General features: G+C 45.2%; 1 protein-coding gene across 1 annotated transcript in view; it reads right to left on the bottom strand.

The window, feature by feature from the left end:
- Positions 1–18,058, bottom strand: part of LARP4B (La ribonucleoprotein 4B) — a 128,988-nt gene extending 110,930 nt beyond the window's left edge. The window contains exon 1 of the mRNA XM_040352675.1: positions 17,646–18,058. The gene's annotated coding sequence lies outside the window, so the exon portion shown is untranslated. The remainder of the gene's footprint in view (positions 1–17,645) is intronic.
- Between the last annotated feature and the right edge of the window lie 5,146 nt (positions 18,059–23,204).

Genomic DNA, 23,204 nt, shown 5'->3' with positions numbered 1-23,204 from the left:
TAATCAAAACGATAAATCTGCCAACTAATAGATTATGAAAATAAAAGTTAGTTGCAGCCCTAGTACACAGTATAAAAAGGAAGTGTTTTTCTTCATGTCATGTCTGAGGTGAACCACCACTTTAAAAGTGCAAAGAAAAAAAAGCGAGCAGGCAGTCTCTTTATTGCAGAAGAGACACGCAATGTATCTGCTGCAACAACATAAACCTCCTTGCTGCCTCTATCTTCTGTGAAATGTATACTGACCGGGCTGGGCATGCGTGCGCTGGGATGAATGCACTCTTGCACATGCACAGGAATGACATCATCCATCCCCAGCCAATCAAAATGGCCAAAGACCAGCGCCCAGAGAAAAGAAGCCGGTACGGGACCTCGTGGGCGATGGATTGCTGAAGCAGAAATAAGTCAGACTTTAGTTCCGCTTTAAACTCCAATAAGAAAAAATCCATAGCCATTGCATTGGTACCCATTTTCTACATTGTCTACATACATTCTTGTTACTGGCTCACTGTCCTGTTCTGAAGTCTTAATAAAGCGCAAGGTCAAATTACAGCAGGGGTAGGCAACCTCAGCCCTCCAGATGTGGTGAAACTACAAATCTCATCATGCCTGTGATTGTCTGCGTCTTGCAGTTTCAAAACAGCTGGAGGGCCGAGGTTGCCTACCACTGTATTATAGGCATCCTTAGCAACATATGTTCATGAACTGCTAATGTACCAAATCCTCACTATGCAAATTAAAAGATGTATGGGTTTTTTGTTTTTCACAATCATACTTACCTAGGTGGATGCTATGGAGGGGGCAGGAGCGGCTGGCTCAGGCTCTTGGCAGCTTGCTGAGAGGCTGAGCCGGGTGCCAGTCCAGGCATGTGAATGGATTCTGACTTCACTGTCAGGATCTTGCCTAAGTCTGGACTGGCTCAATTACGTCAGAGGGCTGTAGCCCTCTGTCTGCTGAAAGCGCTACAGGAGTGCAGAACGAACTGCACTTTTGTGATTCACAGAAGTACAGCCAAATGAGCTTTGGCTGTACTTCTTTAAGAATGGCATGCAGAGGGGGGCAGAATTGCATGCAGAGGGGGGCAGAGGGATATCAGTTATGGCAGCAGCTAGCTGCCATAACCCAGGTATCCTCGTCTTCAGGCGGCGGTCCAGTTTACGATAATGGTGGGCTCAGCAGGGGATTTGCCGCAAGTTCCCCGTTTTCGGCAGTGGGAGAGGGCCACCCCTTCCCCGTGCCCATCAGGTCCTTCCTGTTGCTGGGTATGAAGACAAGTGAAGGGAAGATGGCCCCCATCTCCATACCATAGCAGGGCGAAAGCGACGTTAAAACACACTTCCGCCCATAGCTCTTAAAGGGCCTTTTTTTTATTGCATTCAAGTCTAAATATGATATCTGAGGTCTTTTTGACCCCAGATCTCATATTTAAGAGCACCTGTCATGCTTTTTATTATTACAGGGGATGATTACATTCCTTGTAATAAAAAAAGAGTAAAATAAATAAGAGAAAAAAAGATATTTAAAACGTGCCCCGTCCCACTGAGCTTGCTTGCAGAAGCGAACACATACAGGAGCAGCACCCACATATGAAAATGGTGTTCAAACCACACATGAGGTATCGCCGCGACTAGTAGAGTGAAAGCAATAATTCTAGCCCTAGATCTCCTCTGCAACTCAAAACATGCAACCTGTAGAATTGTTTTAAATGTGGAGATTTTTAAAGGGTAAAAATGGGCGTAATTTTGAAGCATGACATGTAGGGTATCAATTTACTCAGCGTAATATCTTTCACAATATATATTAAAAAAAAATGGTCTAACTTTACCGTTGTAATTATGTTATTTTTTAGTTTAATACAGGCATACCCCACTTTTAAGTACACAATGGGACCAGAGCATGTATGTAAAACGAAAATGTACTTAAAGTGAAACAATACCTTTTTCACTTCTAGGGTGTAGTGGGGGGTCAGGGACTGTAGTTAAGGTCTCAGGGGCTGTAGTGGGGGTGTCAGAAGCTGTAGTTGAGGTCCCAGGGGCTGTAGTGGGGGTGTCAGGGGCACCCCAGGACAGGGCGGGCCATGCACTCGGAGCTTCAGCTCCTTCTACTGCGGCTGCAAAATGTCTGTACAGTACTTGTAAGGCACTTTACATACACTCACGGGTATGTCCTTACTCGCAAGTGTATGTAAAGTGAGTGTACTTAAAGCGGGGTATGCCTGTACTGTGTGAGATAAAGTACTGCAATGACTGCCACTTTATTCTCAAGGGTGTTAGAAAAAAAAGTTAATGTTAATGTTAAAGTATGTATAATGTTTGGGGGTTCAAAGTAATTTTCTAGCAAAAATTGTTTTTAACGTGTAAACAAATCTCAGAAAGAGCCTCGGTCCTTAAAGTGGAGGTTCACCCAAAAAATCTATTTTTAACATTAGATTGGGCCTAATTACGGGAAGCAGAATCGGGTGTTTAGTTTAAAATCAATGCAGTACTTACTGTTTTAGAGATAGATGTTCTCAGTGGCTTCCGGGTATGGGCTGCGGGACTGGGCGTTCCTATTCGATTGACAGCCTTCCGACCGGCGCATACAGCGCGTCACTAGTTTCCGAAAGTAGCCGAACGTCGGTGCGCAGGCGCCATATAGAGCCGCACCGACGTTCAGCAACTCGTGGCGCGCTGCATGCGACCGTCGGAAGGCTGTCAATCAAATAGGAACGCCCATCTCTAAAACGGTAAGTACTGCATTGATTTTAAACAAAACACCCGATTCTGCTTTTTTTTCTTTGCTTGAATTTCTCACTTCCTGTTTCTCTCCAGCAAGCTTTTCAACATCATCTGAGCGGTGTCATTTAGAACACCTTACTGAGGAGGAACAAGAAAGTGAGAAATTCAGACAAAGAAAAAAACATTTAGAAGGGAAATTGAAGGAAAAGGTAAGTGAACCAACAATGCACTAGCATAAAGTAACCTATTTAGAAAGTAAAAAACGAACCTTTACAACCCCTTTAAGGTTAAAAGTGTCTACAAAAAAAAAAAAAAAAAAAAAAAAAAAGGGATTTTTTTTTTTTTTTTAAATCCTTTACAGGTCAACTAAATACTTCACACAACTTTATAGCAAATCCTTACCTGGCTTTGTTCTGTACATAATTGATGAGGGGCATTCTATATTGAATTGGTACTAAAAAGGAATGGTCCCGACACAGCAATGCACTTTGATCCCAGGCCGAGAACCAATGCAACCCTAGGTGGGGGGAGTTTCCATGACCATGAATGGGATGAACAACATACGGTCTCATTGAAATCACAAGATCAGCAGCCAGTAGTGGAGGGCACTAAAGTTGGTTATAGGGCACGAAACAACGAATCGATTATGAAATTAATCGATTACAATTTTCATAATCGATCAGCCAGTAACATAATGGGGTTAAAAAAACCAAAAAAATAAAAACGAAAATTAGCTTTTTATAGTACAAAAAAAGCAAATCGCTACTGTAAATATTACTTTCACTGTCCCACAGTAAAAGAAATGAACCCCTTACAGTAGCGATTATTTTCTCTTTTTGTACTTATTTTCGTTTTTTAACCCCCATTATGTTACTAAACATCTCAGGCCGGGTTCACACCTCTGTGTTTTTTGGTGCTTTTTGCAGAAACACACTACAGTTCATTTACATGTTTTCCTATGGGACACGTTCACATCCATGATTTTTTTTTTTTTTCCAGCTGCTGCATATTTGGAAAGGGCAATGGCTCAATTTACTTCAATGGAGAAGCTGCAGAAAAGCATGTAATGTGTTTTTGCCACGATTTGTGTTTTGTAATTTGCCCAACAACAAATTGGCCCAATTTTTTTTTTTAAATGCAATTATTTTTATTTTTTATTTTTTTTAGGGCTATTATCCGATTAATCGAAACAATCGGCCAAATAATCGATTATGAAAATAATCGTTAGTTGCAGCCCTAGTTGGTTATACACTTCAGCCTGCAAAAAAAAAAAAACAGAATCCTTTATCCAAGTTATACAATGCAGATGGAAGAACCTGCAGAGCCGGCCATTGTTTTATAACAGGCATCAGCTCCCAAAATACCATTACAGTGCACTGATCTGTTTAGCTGACAATTTTCCACCCAGTAACAGGGTCACACAAAGCGAATTTCAGCCAATTCATCAGGAACCGGACAAAATTTGCTCAGTGTATGACCAGCCTAAGGGCAGAACGGAGAATATGCGCAGGGTGTTTTTTTTTTTTTTTTTTTTTTTTTTTAGGAACAGGAGTCAAAACAGTTGCACATAAATGAGCATCAGTAATAACCAGAAATTTCAGTAATGAACTTTTCTACTATGGCCTTAACTCACAGGCATATCATTTTGGATGCTTTCATATATTTCATCCCCCCCCCCTCTCAAAAGGGCAGGGGACTGGGGGTGTCAAAGAGGTTAGCAGGCAGCAGAGGGGATAATAGCCCTTCCCACTAGGCCAGTGAAAACCTCATGAGACAAACAAAAAAAACAAAAACAACCATGTTGCAATAGTTCCCTTCCCCCCCTCTCCAAAGCTTTCAGTCCACTGTCCTTAGTAAAATCAGCTTTGTACAGGTGAAGTCACTGCCTACTAACACAAAGGCAAAAAAGAAAAGCAAGAAACTATTTGTATGATGCCCCCTACAAGGCCAAGGAAAGACAAATAATCAAGGCATGCTGGCTACGGGTGCCTTTTTCTCTCACTGTGAACCTTGTGTTTCCTGTGTAGATGGATGGAGCCACTCATGTCCTGGAAGAGGATTAGGGAAATAATTTATTGCAGCTTTTTAGCCCTTAGATGTGAAGGCTGCCATTCATTACTTTTTACAGGCAAGTACATATTTTTCAAGTACAGAAACGACCTGTTGATTCTGCCAGAAATCTGATGTCCAAGTAATTTGTGCACTGAACTGAAAATCCAAAACAATCAAAATTTCCCAGGACTACAAAACACCTCCACCTTATATTATGGAGATGGAGAAAGGGGAGACATCTGCAGTCCTAATCAGAGAAGCAGCCCAGAGACACAGTATAGCATTTTCAACCTCGGATACAAGTGTGCTACTTGCAGGATCACTGGGTTAAAAATAATAACATAATTACTAAGGACTTGTAAGGTGTAATACTCAACATTTTTATTTTTCAGTTTAAAAATCTTTTAGAAAAAAATAAAAATAAAGAATTATGTAGAACTGCCCATTCTTGATTGTTTGGTCATTTCATTTAAAAATGGCAACTGCCAAAAAGAAAATAGAACATATGTAAGGTCGATGTGGCAAAGACTAGCATGGAGAAGGCGCACAGCAACTATACTTCACAACAATCTACATAGTTATCCACCTCCCTCCTAAACACATACAAACATCACACACAAAGCAAACTAATAAAAGAAATCACTGGGTGTGAACCAAACTGATTGTATAAAGTAGGGTCAGAGAACAGAAGAAATACAATGATAATCCTGCTTTCCAAAAGCAATCCTCGACTGTTTCGAGGCATCAGCACTATTATCTATAGGAAAATACCTCATGTGTCCCTAAAATGGAAAGCTATAAACACAGCAAACACACCACAAATAGATACATTTTAAGCAGGTTTTAAAAAGATAATGCACACTGAAGAATATCCTGCAAAATACTTAGATTTAGTTATAGGTAAGGCCCCTTTCCCACGTACGATCTCGTGAGGATCCGTACCTTTCTCATCCGCTTGCTCAGCGCGGATCACTCAGTTGATTTCCGCTGAGTCGGCAGATGACAGTCAGGGCGGTCCCTGTACACTGTCAGATCTCCGCTCTCCTCTATGGGGGGAAAAATCAGATGAACACAGACCGTCTGTCCGTGATCACCCGATCCGATGACGGACGGAAAAATACGATTTTTCTCCATCTGCAGAATCTGACCATAGTGGGGACCAATGAGATTGGGTGTCAGTGGATGTTCATCTGTTGACATCCGCTATCCCATAGGGATACAAAATGTCCGTATTTCATCCGAAAACGAATGGCTGAAATACAGACATACTGTCCGCACGTGTGAAAGTGGCCTTAAGGTTACAGTATTTAGGCAAAACTAACGCTACAAAAAGGCAACACAAGTAGAACTCCCAGTACACAGAACACACATTTTTTTTAATGAATCTACAACAAAACAGGTTGATGAGACCCCAGCTCCCAACTTCTAGGTAAAGGGAAGGTTATACAACTGTCTTTAGCTAAAACACGAAGAGATTGTCTGAGGTGATAGATGAAGGTCTGGCAGCAGGGTGATATGTTTGTAAGGCCCCCTTCACACTGGGGCGGGATGCGCGGTGGCGGTATAGCGCCGCCATTTTTTGCGGCGCTATACCGTCTGAGTTGCCGCAGTATTCGGCCGCTAGCGGTGCGGTATTAACCCCCCCCTAACAACAAAAAAAGGGTCAATACCTCGGTAAAGGCGCATTGCCAGCGGTATTACCGCGGTTTCCCATTGCTTTCAATGGGAAGGAGCCGTGAAAGAGCGGTAAACACACCGCTCCTCTCACCGCTCCAAAGATGCTGCTGGCAGGACTTTTGGAGCGGTCCCGCCAGCGCATCGCCTTAGTGTGAAAGCCCTCGGGCTTTCATACCAAGACTGAAACGCAGGAGTTTTTCCAGGCAGTATTTAGGCGCTATTTTTACACGTAGCAACCTACCGCTACTCTGACAAAATGCAAATATGTGGCCTTTGGCGTCAAGGGGTTGTACCAGGGTGATGTCTGCAGCTGCAGGCATCACCCCGGTACCGTTTTTTTTTTGTTTTGTTTTTTGAGCCGACGTTTGGCTCTCTAGTAATAATAACCGATGCAGCCAATCGGTCACTCGGCTGTGATTACAAGCAGCAGGTGGGGCGACGTCCCACCAACATTATAAACTATCTAGCCCTGTATAGAAAACAATCAGAATACATACCTTTTCTACAGGCGATCCGACCTCCAGCAGTAGAAGCTCTGAGGGCGAAGTCACTTCCTATTTCTCAGCCTTTGTCAGACGTGTACTCAGCAGAGCTTCGGAGATCAGGTCAGACCACCTGCAGAAGAGGGTATGTATACCAGTACTCATTTTATCTTTACTGGGCTATAAGGTTAGTCTTAGAATATTGGTCACTATAGATGCAGGGACTTCAGTTTTTGCATGGACTTCCACTTTAAGTGCAAAGGAGGGATTTGGGGTCTTATGGACCCAGATCTCTCCATAAAGAGTACCCGTCACTTTTATTTTTATTTTTTTTAACGAGCCCCATCCCTCTGTGTTTGGGTGCAGAAGCAAAAACATAAGCAAGACGGTCCCGTAAATTTAAACCGGTTTAGGAGATGTTTACAATAATGACCGGAGCCGAGATACCTGGAAGTAACCCCTGGGAGAGATGTCGGCCGCCCAAGTGATGTACAAGGACAGCTGCGGGGGCTTCAATCTGAGGAAAGTATTACATGCCTTTGTCTTGCAGGTGGTGTGTTTATTTTATTTTTTGGGGAAAAGTGGGTTTACAGGCAGCAAAATATTTAGCACTAAAATGAATACATCCGAGATGTGAACACTAGCTGTTATATCACTGTCACCTGAGCAAAAACTTAGGAAAGAGACACTACAGCCAGGTGTACGGTACAGGTGATAAGTGACAATTGGAAGATGACTTATTTCAGACACACAGCATTTGCGAAAAAGATTTTATGTTACAGAAACCAGGCAACTAAGCAGTATGAAACAACTGTTTAAATTTACATTAGCACGTCTCTTTCTGTATGCGGATGATGGCACTGTAAATATTTTAATTAAACAAACATATTTAAGTACCTTTTCCCTAATCGATATACAGCCGTCACATGACCCAGCTCTTTCCCTGCAGGAAAACATAAGCAGGAGGAGCTTCTAATCCTCTGCTGCTTTTCACATGTTAAAAAAAAATAAAAAATCAGCCTTTGGGATATAGAGTTAAAAATTAGCGTATATACTCGAGTATAAACAGAGTTGATTCTCACATTTTTTGTGCTGAAAATGCCCCCCTCGGCTTATACTCGAGTCACCCCTTTGTGCCTAATCTCCTGGATTTTGGGGACTCGGGCCGGTACCACCCAGCCGTAGGTCTCCTGGACCCAAAACTTGGCACACATCGAGCCCCAGTTCTCCTCTATAAAAGTGTGCAAAGTTTGCTGTCTGGGGGACCTACGGCCGGGGAGCAACGATGTTTCAAAGCCAGGCACCCCTTCTATATACACTCCCATGTTAAACTTAAGTCTAGTCATGGACACAGTGAGGCATGCAGATGAACACCCTAGGCTTATAGTCGAGTCAATAAGTTTTCCCATTTTTTTGTGGTAGAATTAGGTGCCTCGGCTTAGACTCGAGTATATACGATATATCAAACCGTTTAAACAACATGCCTACCGAGTACTTTTATCCCCTTCCTGCCCACCGAGTACTTTTATCCCCTTCCTGCCCACCGAGTACTTTTATCCCCTTCCTGCCCACCGAGTACTTTTATCCCCTTCCTGCCCACCGAGTACTTTTATCCCCTTCCTGCCCACCGAGTACTTTTATCCCCTTCCTGCCCACCGAGTACTTTTATCCCCTTCCTGCCCACCGAGTACTTTTATCCCCTTCCTGCCCACCGAGTACTTTTATCCCCTTCCTGCCCACCGAGTACTTTTATCCCCTTCCTGCCCACCGAGTACTTTTATCCCCTTCCTGCCCACCGAGTACTTTTATCCCCTTCCTGCCCACCGAGTACTTTTATCCCCTTCCTGCCCACTGACTGAATACATTTATCCCCTTCCTGCCCAGGCGAATTTTCAGCGTTCAGCGCTGTCGCACTTTAAAATTGAGCGTGGTCATGCAACACTGTACCCAAACCAACATTTTTCACACAAAGCTTTCTTTTGGTAGAATTTAATCACCACTGGGTTTTTGATTTTTTTGAAAAACAAGTACCCAAAAATAAATAAGTAAATAAAAACCTTTCATAGTTTGTTATATAATTTTGCAAACAAGTAATTTTTCCTCCTGCACTGATGAGGCTGCACAGATGGGTTCTGTTGGGATGGCAACGATAAATCAGGACACTGTCCCTTTTAGGCCACTTTTACACTGGGGCGGCATCGGCGCCGCTATTTTTAGCCAATTTGGCTGCGCTATTCGGCTGCTAGCAGGGCGGTTTTACTCCCGCTAGCGGCCGAGAAAGGGTTCAAAAACACCGCAAATGGCCTCTGCAGAGGCGCTTTGCCGGTGGTAAAGCCGCGGTGTCCCACTGACTTCAATGGGCACAAGCGCTATATATAACGCTCGTTCACCGCTCCAAAGATGCAGCTAGCAGGACTTTTTTTTACCGTCCTGCTAGCGCACTGGACACACAGCAGCAGCTGTATCTGTTCAGTTTGCAGGCGCTATTTTTAGCACCTGCAAAACGACCCGGTGTGAAAGGGGTCTTAGAGAAGCCGGTTATTGGCTCTCTTTTCACGCTGTCAGCATGAGGAAAGCAGTGCCGATAACTGCCTTCTTTTTACAACTGTGATTGGACACAACAGATCATGTGGTAAAGAGCCGCTGATTGGCCCTTTACCTCAATCTGTAATCGGCAGTACGTGATCACGGGACGCTATCATATGACCGTGTCCTAGAACTAGTTGGCCTCGCTGTAGCCGTCATGCGGCTATAGCACGTCAGCAAGTGGTTAAATTGTCATACAAATATATATTTGAAATCAGATCTTTATTTTTTTGCCATAACATGGTGTGGGCAGATTTCTGCCAGTCACAGGCTGTGTCACACCCCTCCACCCTGTGTCTTAGCCTAGGTTCACATTGGCTCTTGCGAATCGGTGCAGCACAGCACCAATTCTCAAAAGTAGTTCCTTTACTACTTTTGGCTAATTATAGGGGCGATTTGTATAGAAATCTGTGCCGGAACCCCGGACAGATGTCTGTCAAATCGTCGCTTAAGTCAGACTGCATTGCCGAGTGGAAATCGTGCAAGTTCAGCTGAACTCGCACAATTTCTAACCCGTAGCAATGTGAACCTACACTTACAGAATAATAAGGGAGGTGAAGCATCCATTAATCTACGTGTAATATCCCGCCTCCCGTGTGTTTAGCTGTATAATGGATATGAGGAGGGAGGGAGCTGGCTGTCATTTACCACTGTGTATACACCCATGTTTGACTATTGTCGCACAGGCTGCTCGGATGTGATGGGAACAAATATGAACAGCACGTAATACAGCATTTGATAGTTTTTTTTATGATGTGGTTTACTAACAAGTAAAGAAGTTTGTAAAAAGTAAAGCCATGTAGGAAAATCTGAGAATAATTTGATCATGCTCAGAGGAATAAAGTTGATAGAGAAAGAAAAATTGCATTGAGAATATGTTTCAGGAAACAGGGGTGATGAATGTTAACATAGGATTGCTGTAATTGCCAGTCTCATTGAGGCGGTCATTAAGGAATAAAGCCCTTCTGAAAATGCTAGTTGTCTGGCTTTCCCTGGCTTGGAAATTTCAAATCACTGACCTGAAAGCCAGAACAGACACGCATACAGTACAGTATTATAGAAGAGATCTAAAAAAAAAAAAAAAAACCTTCTTCCTGCAAAGAAAATACTTTCCTGTCCACTGCTCAAGCTGGTGAAATTCATTGTATTGAAGAGATAAAGTTGCTGAAAAATCTTCTGTATCTGTCACTTCCAGAGGCTAAGATGACTGTACCCCCTGCTGTGCTCTGTAGTTTCCTTAGCTGAGCCCTTCATTATTACAGGACACAGTATAGATGCAGAGGGACCAGATATACAACACACATGTATGTGGCACATTCATTAGAAAGCTCATGGACAGTGAGGATTGGTAGCAGGACAGGTAAGTATTGTTTTCTTTGCAGACTTTTCAAAATGCCAGTTAACCGAGTCATATTCAGGCAGCTAGCATTTTCAAAACACAAGTTTAAAGGGTCACTAAAGGATTTTTTTTTTTTTAGCTTTTTTCCCCCCCTTTACCTTACTGCAGTCCTGGTTTCATGTCCTCATTGTTCGTTTTTGCTTTGATGTTGCTGTAATTCCTCTCTGTTCTGGACACTTCCTGGTTGTCTGTTTCCTGATCACCACAGTACTGGGAGATTTCTCACTGTGGTCACTAATCAAGGAGGTGTGTCTAAAACCCCTCAGCACCAATCCAGTTTTGTTTTGCAAAACCTTCACTGCCCTCTATTGGCTCTCTGGCTCTGTACATCAGAGAACCAGGAAACCGAAAAAACTAAACTTAACTGTAGGTACATTATATGACTGTTTTTTATCTATTTTTAATCATTTTTAAAAGGAATCAGTTAACTATTATGTCTCTATACCCTGTAAACAGTAATTTAAGCAAACAAAAAAAAAATTCCTTTAGTGACCCTTTAACAGTGGCAGCCCATTTACTCTCAGTACAAGTCCCCATTAAACGCAACTATTTAGTAATGTAACAAGTTAGCATGAATAGATTCCCAACACGTCACAAAAGAGCAACTGTATCATTTCTCAGAAAAGTTGTATGTTTCATCATTCAGGGTTCAGCCCTGGTTCACACTGGGTACGATTTGGAACGATTTGAGATGCGATTTGACATGTCAAATCGCATCTCAAATCGGCGGCAATTGTCGGCAATGGCACTGTCCTAATCAGTGCGACGCCGCATCTGCGATTTCAAAAAGTAGTTCCTGTACTACTTTTTGCGATTTCGGGCCGCGATTTACATTAAATTGCGGCCGAAATCGCGGCAAAATCCAATCGCGGCAAAATCGCGCATTTTACAGCGATTTTGAATTCGCAGCAGTGTGAACCTAGGCTCAGACTCCCATTAAGTGCTTGCCTAGGCCACTATGGCGTCATGAGTCTGCAGGAAACATTCTGCCTCCTCTCCCCAGTTGTCCCACTGCAACTTTGTAGCAGGTCAAAGGGCGAGTCTGCAGAAGAGGGCTGAGCCGTGTCAGACATTTGTTAAAACAGCCAAGAACTGCACAGACACCAGAATATACACGATTATCCCATCTGAGGAAGAATCTCAGTCTAGGAAGCAGATGCTTTCCCCCCCATGGGTAAACTCTGAACAAAGATGGCACTGGCCTTTTTAAAAGAAAAACCGATGAAAGCATTCTCTGCAAAAGGCAATACCTGTAATTTGTTAATCAGCACTAATAAACTGAATGTGAAAAATATACCAACCGATTGGTCCATTTAAAGTGCATTTGTAAGGAAATTTAGCATAACAGATACTGTAGCATAAATAGAACACGTTAATGGCATTTACGAGGGGGGGGGGGGGGTAAACACAGCAAGTCCTAGTTCACACCAGTGCTGTTTTTAGATTGCACTATAGTGCAATTTCAAAGCCGCAGATTGGTGCAATTTTTGTACCTCCAATTTCACTGCGGCTTGAGATTTCATTGAACAGAAGTCAACGCAAGTCACAATGATAAATCGGAAAAAGGTAGCGCAGGACTGTTTTTCAAAGTTGCTGTAACATGAGTCGCGGTGATCTAAACAGTTCCATTATCGAAAATGGAGAGCCACCTGTAATGCGACATGACAAATTGCACCGGTGTGCAGCAGGGATGAAGTCCCGTTCACTCTGTTGCGCTGCATTGCGGTAGGGAGCACAATCATTTTAATGGTCCAAATAACGCAGCAAAAAAAGGGCATGCAGCTTTTTGGCAGCACAGAGCAAGGCAAGTGGGTAGATGCAGATGCACTGGGGTGGGCACCACACTGCACCAACACTCATTACCATACACTGTACTGCCAAAAGGTTGCTCTAAAATGTGTTGGGAAAGAATATCTATTACTAAAGTGGTGGAAATTATAAACGTTATTAACGATAAAGATAGCGCATACGGTGAAAAAAAGAAAGAAAAGAATACATAAAAACAGGATGAATGGTATTAGCAACAGTGGTGCTGTGCACCAGATAATCGGGGAGAAGCTCCGATACGGATGAATAAGAAAATCAGAATAACTACAAGGTCAGTGGAACTAGCAGACCATCCAAAATGATCCAGAAGGTAAAAAAACAAAAAAAAACAAAAAAAAGTACACACACCTGAACATTAACCTGATTAATCTCAATTTAGCCACCTAAGGCTGGCCATACATTATACAATTTTTTGGTATAATTTTCTTCAGATTTACCTTGCTATGTAGTGCAAGGGCCTGCCTAATTGAATACAAATGAAAGTGCTTTTTAGTTTTGATCTCATTATATGGTTTTTAGTAAATCTAAAAGAATTGTACAAGAAAGTTGAATATGTATGGCCAGCCTAAGGTTCCTTTCGCACGGGCTTGTCCGGTTGGCGGACTCTACTAACTCATCGGAAGATCGATTTCATGATTAAGCCCCGAGGGCGGGTGAAACATGTAGGACTCTTGGTATGGATAAATCGAGCTGAGGCTGCTTTTACCTTCTGACCACTTTGGAGGTGGTCAGGCTATCTCCTCCTATTTTTGCAGTAAGCTTTGGGTCTGGACAGACCTTTCCCCAGCATGCACCCTCGCTAGCCGGCAACATCCAACTTATCGGACCTCGACAGCCTTAGTGAGGACCCTTAAGCATTTATCATGGGTCTTAGTGTTTGGGCCCTAAAAAATAGGTTGCTTTAGGACAGGGGTGCCCAACCTTTTGAAGTGCGAGGGCCACTTAAGTGACTTAGTAACTGGTCGCGGGCCACAATCTGCGGAGCGGGCGGATGGCAGGTCCATGTCCGCTCAATATATGCAGAGCAGACACGGACACAGCCGGATCAGATTGGAGGTAGGACACAAGTCGGTTTACATCTGCCACTCCTTAGAGGTGAAAAGAGGGTCCAATTGGGTTGGGCTGCTTTCACACTGATGCGCTGTGGTTTACCCGCACAGCGGGTGCAACGCAGTGTACCTTTGGCTTTTCTGCACTTTGCAATAGACTTCTATTATATTCTGCAGGTTTGGTGCACTTTTAGAAATCTCACCAAACCTGCAGGTAATAACAGATGTGTAAGGCTCGGTGCAGGTAACCCGCAGGTGCGCTGCTCTGCATCTGCGGATTCGTTTGAAAGCAACCCACTACTAACCATTGCAGAACAGATATGCCCATATATACACACTGTGATTTTAGTAATAAACTGACCTTTAATAACAGCATTTTATTCTATTCCATCCCAGAGCAGGAGGTCGCAGGCCACATTAGAGGGCCCCGGGGCCACATGTGGCCCGCAGAGCCCTCTAATGTGGCCCTGCTTTAGGACAAAATCCAGTAAATTTAGGAAGTGGAGTCAAGGGGATACAAAACAGTCCTAACCGCAATTTTTTTTGGCAGTTGTTCCCTAAAGAACTACCTGTGTTTAATTCAGGCGAACATTTGCACCAGTGTCGAGCAGGCATCACCTGTGCTGGGTAGCAGGGTATGTGACAGCTTCCCACACAGTACCGTCTCTCTGGCCCCATTCAGCTGCCTGCCGGGAGATTTACAGCCAAAAGCTAAAATGTAAATGGTGGATGCAAGTGACATCACTGGGAAGGAAGAGCCTGAAAAAGAACTGAAAAAACAGTTCCGCATCAGGTCCACTTTACTTTTGACTGACAGCGAATAGCATTGGGCAGATTTGAAACCGCTACTGGACTGAACAGTGGCTATGGAACCACTCACTGCCAATCAAAAGTAAAGTGGACTTGATGGCAAACTAGTCTCTCAGTTCCCCATCAGGCTCTGCCCACCTAGTACAAGACTGCTAGGTGCATGAATCAAGCACAGACAGAATTCTAAAGGCTGTCTATAATACCCAGTACGTTGATGATCTGTTAGTGACATACAGTAATGGTGCAGATGTGTCGAATGGTAGAACACACAATTAAAAGATAAATGGCAAGTGGTGTGAATAGGGGAGGAGAACAATATCAATAACACCTAAGGGTGCTGATGGTATCGATGGTGAACAAAAAAAAGCTAAGCAGAGTGCAGCTCATGTAAACTATATTCACAAGTGACACCATCAGAAGTCAATGTAGGTCTTATACAGAATGATTAATACAATGAACAAGATCAAAGCTGACCCAATAAACAGGGTGGTACGCGTGTCTACGAGAAAACTAGAAGCCAAGAAACCAGGTGCTGAAAGGCTAAGTACGGAGATAAGTGAACAAGACAAAATTATAAATAAAAAGTGTTTGGAATATATGAGATGTGGATGATCTGAAAGCTAAAATGGGGAAGATGGTGGTAATGAGGAAGATAATACAGGAAATAAGGGGCTGATATGAATGATATGGGAAACAAGATGGTAATAGCGTGGAGGATAAAGGTAGATGGTAAGGGGGAATGCAGGTATCGATACAAGTGGGATAAGCTAAGAAAGCAATGGTAAGGGACAATAGTTTGTAGCTGATGGAACGAGAATTATCAGACAGGAGGATGGCGAGGATAAGGAGAACAACAAAAGCTGGGTTTGTTGTGAGTAAAACATAAGAAAAAGATTGCGCTGATGTGGGCTCTAAACATGTGGAGTATAAAGCTGGCCATAGATGGATCGAATCTCAGCCAATTCACTATGAACTGGCAAGATTCAATCAAACTATGGGCAAGCTGGTTGGGCAAGTCAATCCATCAACTGACTTTCAGTACAACCTGCCTTTCGATTTTCTTGCATGCGATCACTGCCACCAATAATCATTGTGTTCTGTTGGCAGGGAAGGTTCACCGCTGGCAGAATACAATTGGGAGGGGGGGGGGATTCGAGCCATCAGCTTTGACTGTGTTGATGGAGAAATCAAGCGATTTTTTTTCCTTCCTGCAATCCATGGTTGCATGAAAGAAAACTACATCTATCGCTTGCTTAAGAGAGAAATTAGGGGGCTGATGCGAGTTATGACATGTGCGGCGTAATACAGGAAATGTGAGGGGCTGCAAAATACAGGGAGTATGTGGGTACTGGAGGCATAATACAGGAGATGAGGGGTGCTGTAGGTGATGAGGATAAAATACATGTAATATAGGGGGGCTGGTGAGGGGGATAAAAAAGGTATAATACAGAGTATACGGGGGGTGTTGTGGGTATAGTAAACAGTATGGGAGTGATGAGGGCAAGATACACAGAATACAGGGGTGCTGTAGGTATAATACAAGGAGCAGGAGGGTGCTGTACCGTGTTTCTCCGAAAATAAGCCCGGGTCTTATATTAATTATGCCAACAAAAGACACAGTAGGGCTTATTTTCGGGGTAGGTCTTACTATGTAATGTGATGTCTTCTCTCCCCCTCTCTCTCCCTGCCTGTCAGGAATCCCCAGTGTGAACTGAGTTAAAATGCTTGTAAAATTCTATAATCCACTCTATTACAGTATTATATAATGTACAATGTGTGCGTTTCTGTAATATAATTGTGCCAAATACCTTTGTTATAGAGCCCCTCTGTGCTTCTGTTACCCGCCGGAGCTCTCTTCCCCCGCAATTATATTACAGAAACACACACATTGTACATTATATACTACTATAATAGAGTGGATTATAGGATTTTACAAGCATTTTTAACTAGGGCTTATTTTTGGGGTAGGGCTTATATTGCAGCCCTCCTGGAAAATAATGCTAGGTCTTATTTTCAGGGTAGGTCTTATTTTTGGGGAAACAGGGTAGGAGATGAGGGGTATAATACAGGTAAAAAGAATGGTACTGTAGGTATAGTACAGAGAATAGAGGGGTGCAGTAGGTGATGAAAGGTATAATACAGGGGGTATGAAGCACTGTAAATATAAAGAGAATAGAGGGGTGCAGTAGGTACAGTAGAGGGATGGAGTGGGTATATGACAGAGAAGAGAGGTGGGCATGGGGGTACAATACAGGGGGTGCAGTGGGTAGAGCACAGGGGGCAGTGGTGCAGTACAGAGAATACAGGGGTGCAGTGGGTACAATAGAGGGGGGCAGAGCACAGGGGAGGGAGGAGGGGCAGAGCACAGGAGGGGGGGGCAGTGGGTAGAGCACGGGGGGCAGTGGTGCAGTACAGAGAATACAGGGGTGCAGTGGGTACAATAGAGGGGGGCAGAGCACAGGGGAGGGAGGAGGGGCAGAGCACAGGAGGGGGGGCAGTGGGTAGAGCACGGGGGGCAGTGGTGCAGTACAGAGAATACAGGGGTGCAGTGGGTACAATAGAGGGGGGCAGAGCACAGGGGAGGGAGGAGGGGCAGAGCACAGGAGGGGGGGGCAGTGGGTAGAGCACGGGGGGCAGTGGTGCAGTACAGAGAATACAGGGGTGCAGTGGGTACAATAGAGGGGGGCAGAGCACAGGGGAGGGAGGAGGGGCAGAGCACAGGAGGGGGGGGCAGTGGGTAGAGCACGGGGGGCAGTGGTGCAGTACAGAGAATACAGGGGTGCAGTGGGTACAATAGAGGGGGGCAGAGCACAGGGGAGGGAGGAGGGGCAGAGCACAGGAGGGGGGGCAGTGGGTAGAGCACGGGGGGCAGTGGTGCAGTACAGAGAATACAGGGGTGCAGTGGGTACAATAGAGGGGGGCAGAGCACAGGGGAGGGAGGAGGGGCAGAGCACAGGAGGAGGGGGGGCAGTGGGTAGAGTAGTGTGAGGTAGCGTTGTCTGGCAATAGGGGACAGTCAGTAGTCAGTGTGGTGTTGGGCCTCTTACCTGCCCGTGCTGGGCTCCAGTTCCGGGCCTGTTCTTACTCTCCGGCCTCCCCTCTCGGTGTCTCTCTCCCGGGCTGAGCGGACTGGTGGCGGCTGTCAGGCGGGGAGGGCGGGAGAGGAGGGGGAGGGACGATCCGTGTGACGGGCCGCTCAGTTATTAGACAGCACACAGCGCGGTGTACCGGCGGGTCCGAGTCGGGGAGTGCCCAGTGTACGGTACCTCAGTGCTCGGGTGTCCGGGGACAGAGCGGGTCAGGCTGCCGAACACCCGCGGGTAACACAATTTCTCTATCCAGTGAAGAGGTGGAGGATGGAAAAAAAACGAGACAGTCTCACTTCCTGTGCCCGCCGGAAGTCCCGCCTCCGCTGTCTCCACCTATTGGCCGTATTCAGGGGGGTCGGGAACGCAGAGGGCTGGAGCGCAGTGCGCCTGACGCAGGGAACCGCCGCCGACGTCACGGGGAAGTCCGGCGGCGCTGAGTGGGCGGTGTCTGGCTGCGGCAGGGAACCTCTCTGTGCTGTGTCTGCCCTCCTAGCAACAGATGATTCAGGGGGAGGAGCTTGTGTGTCAGGGCTCCGCTCGACTTATCTGCTGTGTCTCGCTTTAGTAAACTGACACCGTTTCAATTTTCGCGCCCGCCCTCCGTCTCCCGTCCATGAGCCCCTTGCCCCGCCCATTTTATCCTTTCATAGAAGTTTTGCTGTGTCCTGGTGTCAGACCGGTGACGTCACCGGAGAGGTCGGGGCTGGTGGAGCCTCCTGTTTCTAGGTGTCTCCTGGTTGTGGGGGTGGGCGGGATAATATGAGTAATGATCACCCGTAATGTATATAGGAGGTGTCCTCCTACCCCATGAGGTCTATTGGAGGCGTCCTCCTCCCCCCATGAGGTCTATTGGAGGCGTCCTCCTCCCCCCATGAGGTCTATTGGAGGCGTCCTCCTCCCCCATGAGGTCTATTGGAGGCGTCCTCCTCCCCATGAGGTATATTGGAGGCGTCCTCCTCCCTCATGAGGTCTATTGGAGGCGTCCTCCCCCATGAGGTCTATTGGAGGCATCCTCCTCCCCCTTGAAGTATATTGGAGACGTCCTCCTCCCCCATGAGGTATATTGGAGGCGTCCTCCTCCCCCATGAGGTCTATTGGAGGCGTCCCCTCCTCCCCCATGAGGTCTATTGGAGCCGTCCTCCTCCCCCATGAGGTCTATTGGAGCCGTCCTCCTCCCCCATGAGGTCTATTGGAGCCGTCCTCCTCCCCCATGAGGTCTATTGGAGGCGTCCTCCCCCATGAGGTCTATTGGAGGCGTCCTCCTCCCCCATGAGTTCTATTAGAGGCATCCTCCTCCCACATGAGGTCTATTGGAGGCGTCCTCCCTTCCCAATGAGGTATACTGGAGGCGTTCTCCTCCCCCATGAGGTATTATGGAGGCGTTCTCCTCCCCCATGAGGTATATTGGAGGTGTCCTCCTCCCCCATCAATTATATTGGAGACGTCCTCCTCCCCCATGAGGTATATTGGAGGCATCCTCCCCCATGAGGTATATTGGAGGCGTCTTTCTCCCCCATGAGGTCTATTGGAGGCATCCTCCTTCCCTATGAGGTCTGTTGGAGGTGTCCTCCCCATGAGGTATATTGGAGGTGTCCTCCCCATGAGGTATATTGGTGGCATCCTCCTCCCCATGAGGTATATTGGAGGCGTCCTCCTCCCCCATGAGGTATATTGGGAGGCGTCCTCCTCCCCCATGAGGTATATTGGAGGCGTCCTCCTCCCCCATCAATTATATTGGAGGCGTCCTCCTCCCCATGTATGCATTTGGTACAATTTATGTTTAATTGCTCTGAGATATTTTCCCTCCGACCTTAATGAAACAGGTTGTGTATCTAATAGTGGCTCAAAAACAAAATTAAGATCCCCTGCCAATACCACCTTACCCTCTCTAAAGCCCTCCAGTCTATTCACGATTTTCCTCAAGTACACTGCAGGGCGAATATTAGGGCAGTAAACATTTACCAAAGTATACTTCCTATTGAACAAAGAGCCTTTTATAAAGAGATATCTTCCTTCATGGTTCCTCTCCATAGCTTCTAATATGAACCGTGTGTTCTTATCAAACCCTGTCGCGGTTCCTTTTGATCGTTTATTAGGAGAATAACTATGGAACGATGTAGGGAAATCCCTTGAATTCCATCTAGTACTGGATGTCTCCTTTAAATGGGTTTCCTGTAAGAACACTATATTAGCCGACAGTCTCCTCATCTCTTGCAGTACCTGGTACTGCTTATTGGGGCTTTTTAACCCTCAAACATTATACGTAACTATTTTTAGCCATATTTTTTCAATTTCAATTTTTTTATACTCTATCTTAGGCAAAATAGCCGACATAAACAGGAGAGAGGAGACCCCGGATACTCTGCCTTCCTCAGGAAAATCCCATTTTTACTTGCAGCAGACCTTAGTTTTATAGAGTTTTTTTACATTTGGGGGGAAAAAATCCAGGCTTACCATCAGACCCATAACTTCTAAACTTAGTTTCAGGCCAGCTATATAAAATACATTGAGACCACACAAACCCACCTCCCCCAACCCCACCCCCATCACATTGTAAATCAATGTTAAGACTCCCTCAGTCTGCGCCCCACTGGGCGACCTGCCAAGCGGGCCCCACCATGGAGTTTCTTGCATGTCCTCCCAATCTCCAGGGCCTCGTCCCTCAAATTAGGGGCGGCCCCCGAAACGTAGGCTGACCCCTCCACTCCATATCCCCCCCCCCCAGGGGAAATATTCATCTCATTTTATTCTACACCTTCTAAAAAAAAAAAAAAGGGAAAAAACCATGCCCGATGATTCAGGCCAAATAGTCTACACTCTATTCCAGTCCTGATCTTTCCATCTTTTCCATACTGGGGGTCTCTTTTCCCAGCTATCTACTTGCACTGTTTGAATATTCAATCTGTTACAGAACTCCTTTATGTCCTCTGGGAATCGAACATAGGCGGAGACCCCTTGGTACTTCACCGATAGGCAAGCTGGAAACCCCCATCTATAAGGAATTTCCTTTGCCTGTAGAAGACTTATCAGCGGCTTTAACACCCTTTTACGTGGTAGTGTCTCTGGTGCCAAATCAGGAAAAAATAGATATTTTACTCCCTTTATATTCCATAGGGGTAGAGTTTTTGGTACTTTGGGATACTTTCTCTTTTTGTTCAAAGTCCTGAAATCTTACTATAGAGTCCCTTGGCAGGTCCCTATGGGTATTATATGTCCTCTGAATTCTATGGACTCTTTCAAAGCGCATGGGTGAAGTTGGTTTGCGTTTTAAGGCCAAGTTAAATAACTTCCAAAGCACATGCCCTAGTTCTTTATCGTTAACCTCTTCAGGGAGGCCTCTTACCCGTAGATTTTTCCTTCTACTACGGTTTTCTTGGTCTTCAAGTTTATAGCGAGCATTTCTTATTTCCATCCAGTCCATCTCAGCTCTTTCTGTTAATTCTGTAATTGGATTTTTATGTTCCTCTAACTGCTCTTCTATACCTTCATCTCTTTGTAATACACCCTGTATATGTCTTCTTGTTGCGCCCATTTCGCTCCAGACGAGATATCATGTCAATCATATCTATCATATCTTGCTTTGTAGGGGGTGCTTGTAGATCTTTTAAGGGTGTTTCCCATTGTTGTTGTTGTCTCTCTGGTGTCTTCAGTTCCTTTTCCTTACCTTTACTTCTGGAGATTGGCCTTTATTAGTTTTACCTTTGCTTTTCCTTACAGTACCCTCTTCTATCTTTTTACCTTCCTTTTCCATCCTTTCTTCTTCCAGCTCCATCTATGAGCACACCTTATCCTTTACAGGTGTCGCTGTCACTGACCCTGACCCTGTTTACCAGGGCTTTCAACCATTTGGACTACCCCTTCCGCATTAAGGTAGGACTTCATTGTTTTCTTGCTTAATGCCTCCCCCTGATTCGCTTTAGGAGCCTTTTTAACCATTTTTTTCACATAGTGAGTGAGTGAGTAACTTGTATAGCGCAGCAAATGCGAACTTAATCGCCTCAAGGCGCTTGTCATCCAGAGTAGTACAGATCTTTCAGAAGAGGTGGGTCTTTAGCTTTTTCCTGAATGCCCGATGGTTTTCTTCCAAGCGGATGGTCGTGGGTAGAGCATTCCAGAGCCGTGGTCCTTGGACCGAGAATCTTCGTTCTCCTTTCGATTTGTAGCGGGATTTAGGAATTTGGAGAAGGTTTTGGTTGGTTGACCGAAGCATGCGCTTGGTGACGTACGGTTTTATTTTCTCGCATAAGTATTGAGGAGCTTTTCCCTGTGAACATTTGTGGGTGAGGCAGAGCGTCTTGAATGTCACCCGGTCCTGTACGGACAGCCAGTGGAGGGACCTCAAGACTGGGGCGACTGATTCCCACGGCTTTTTACCTGTTACCAGTCTGGCTGCCGTGTTCTGGACGACTTGTAGACGCGCCATCTGGTATTTTGGTAGCCCTAAGTAGAGGGAGTTTGCGTAGTCGAGTCGTGAGTTGATGATTGTTCCGACAACTACTGCCGTGTCTTCTTTCGGGATAAAGGGGATGAGTCTACGTAGCATGCGGAGCAGATGATGAGAGCTGCTGACGACTGATCCTATTTGTGCATCCATCGTCATGTCTGAGTCGAAGATGACTCCGAGACTTTTGATTTTTTTGCTTGGTGCAATGGTTTGTCCGAGGATGGTGGGTGGTGTCCATGTGGTCCTAGCAATGGATTTTTTATTTGCGTGAAGGATGAGTAGTTCTGTTTTCGATCCGTTAAGTTTGAGGGAGCTTTCGGTCATCCAATTGTCGATCAGTGTGAGGCACTTTCCAAGTTCAAGAAATTGGTCTTTTTTGTTGGTGATTCGAAGGTAAAGCTGCGTGTCGTCCGCATAGGAGTGGTAACGCAGGTCCTGTTTGCTGATGATTTTGAGGAGCGGGCGGATGTAGATGTTGAAGAGTAGAGGTGAGAGGGGTGATCCTTGCGGGACTCCACATGTGATGGTCCGTGTTTCTGATGTGAAATCTCCAAGTTTCACGGTCTGAGTACGATTTTCCAGGAAAGATGCGAACCACGGTAGGGCTGCATCAGAGACTCCTGCTACTTCTTTGAGTCGCGTGAGCAATATGTTGTGATCTACTGTGTCGAAGGCTGCACTAAGATCCAGCAGCACTAGGAGACAGGATTCTCCGTCATCTGCTGCTTCAAGGGCGTCATCCCATAGATCTTAGTTCCTGCTGCTTTTATAATAAAGGAGATAAAAAAAAAAAGGTACCGAAGATTCAAAGGAAGATTTGGACTCAGGAGAAACCAAGGCAATTCCTGGGGTATTTACATCCCTTAGATCTCCATGTATCGAATATCTGGTGGTTGGTGTCTGCTCTTTCCCACAGACAAAAATAAAAAACAAATATAAGAAATCTGGGAAAATATTTGCGGTTGTTACCTAGCCTCCGTTGACCTTATTGCCCACACAGTATTCTGTTTTCCCCAAAACTATTTATCCACACTGCAGACAGTTCAAAATAAGGAGAGAGGTTTAACCCCCCC

The sequence above is a fragment of the Rana temporaria genome, chromosome 5, assembly GCF_905171775.1.
Source record: "Rana temporaria chromosome 5, aRanTem1.1, whole genome shotgun sequence".
Classification (NCBI taxonomy): domain Eukaryota; kingdom Metazoa; phylum Chordata; class Amphibia; order Anura; family Ranidae; genus Rana; species Rana temporaria.
The sequence above is the reverse complement of the archived record's forward strand: the minus strand, read 5'-3'. Positions and strand labels throughout refer to the sequence as shown.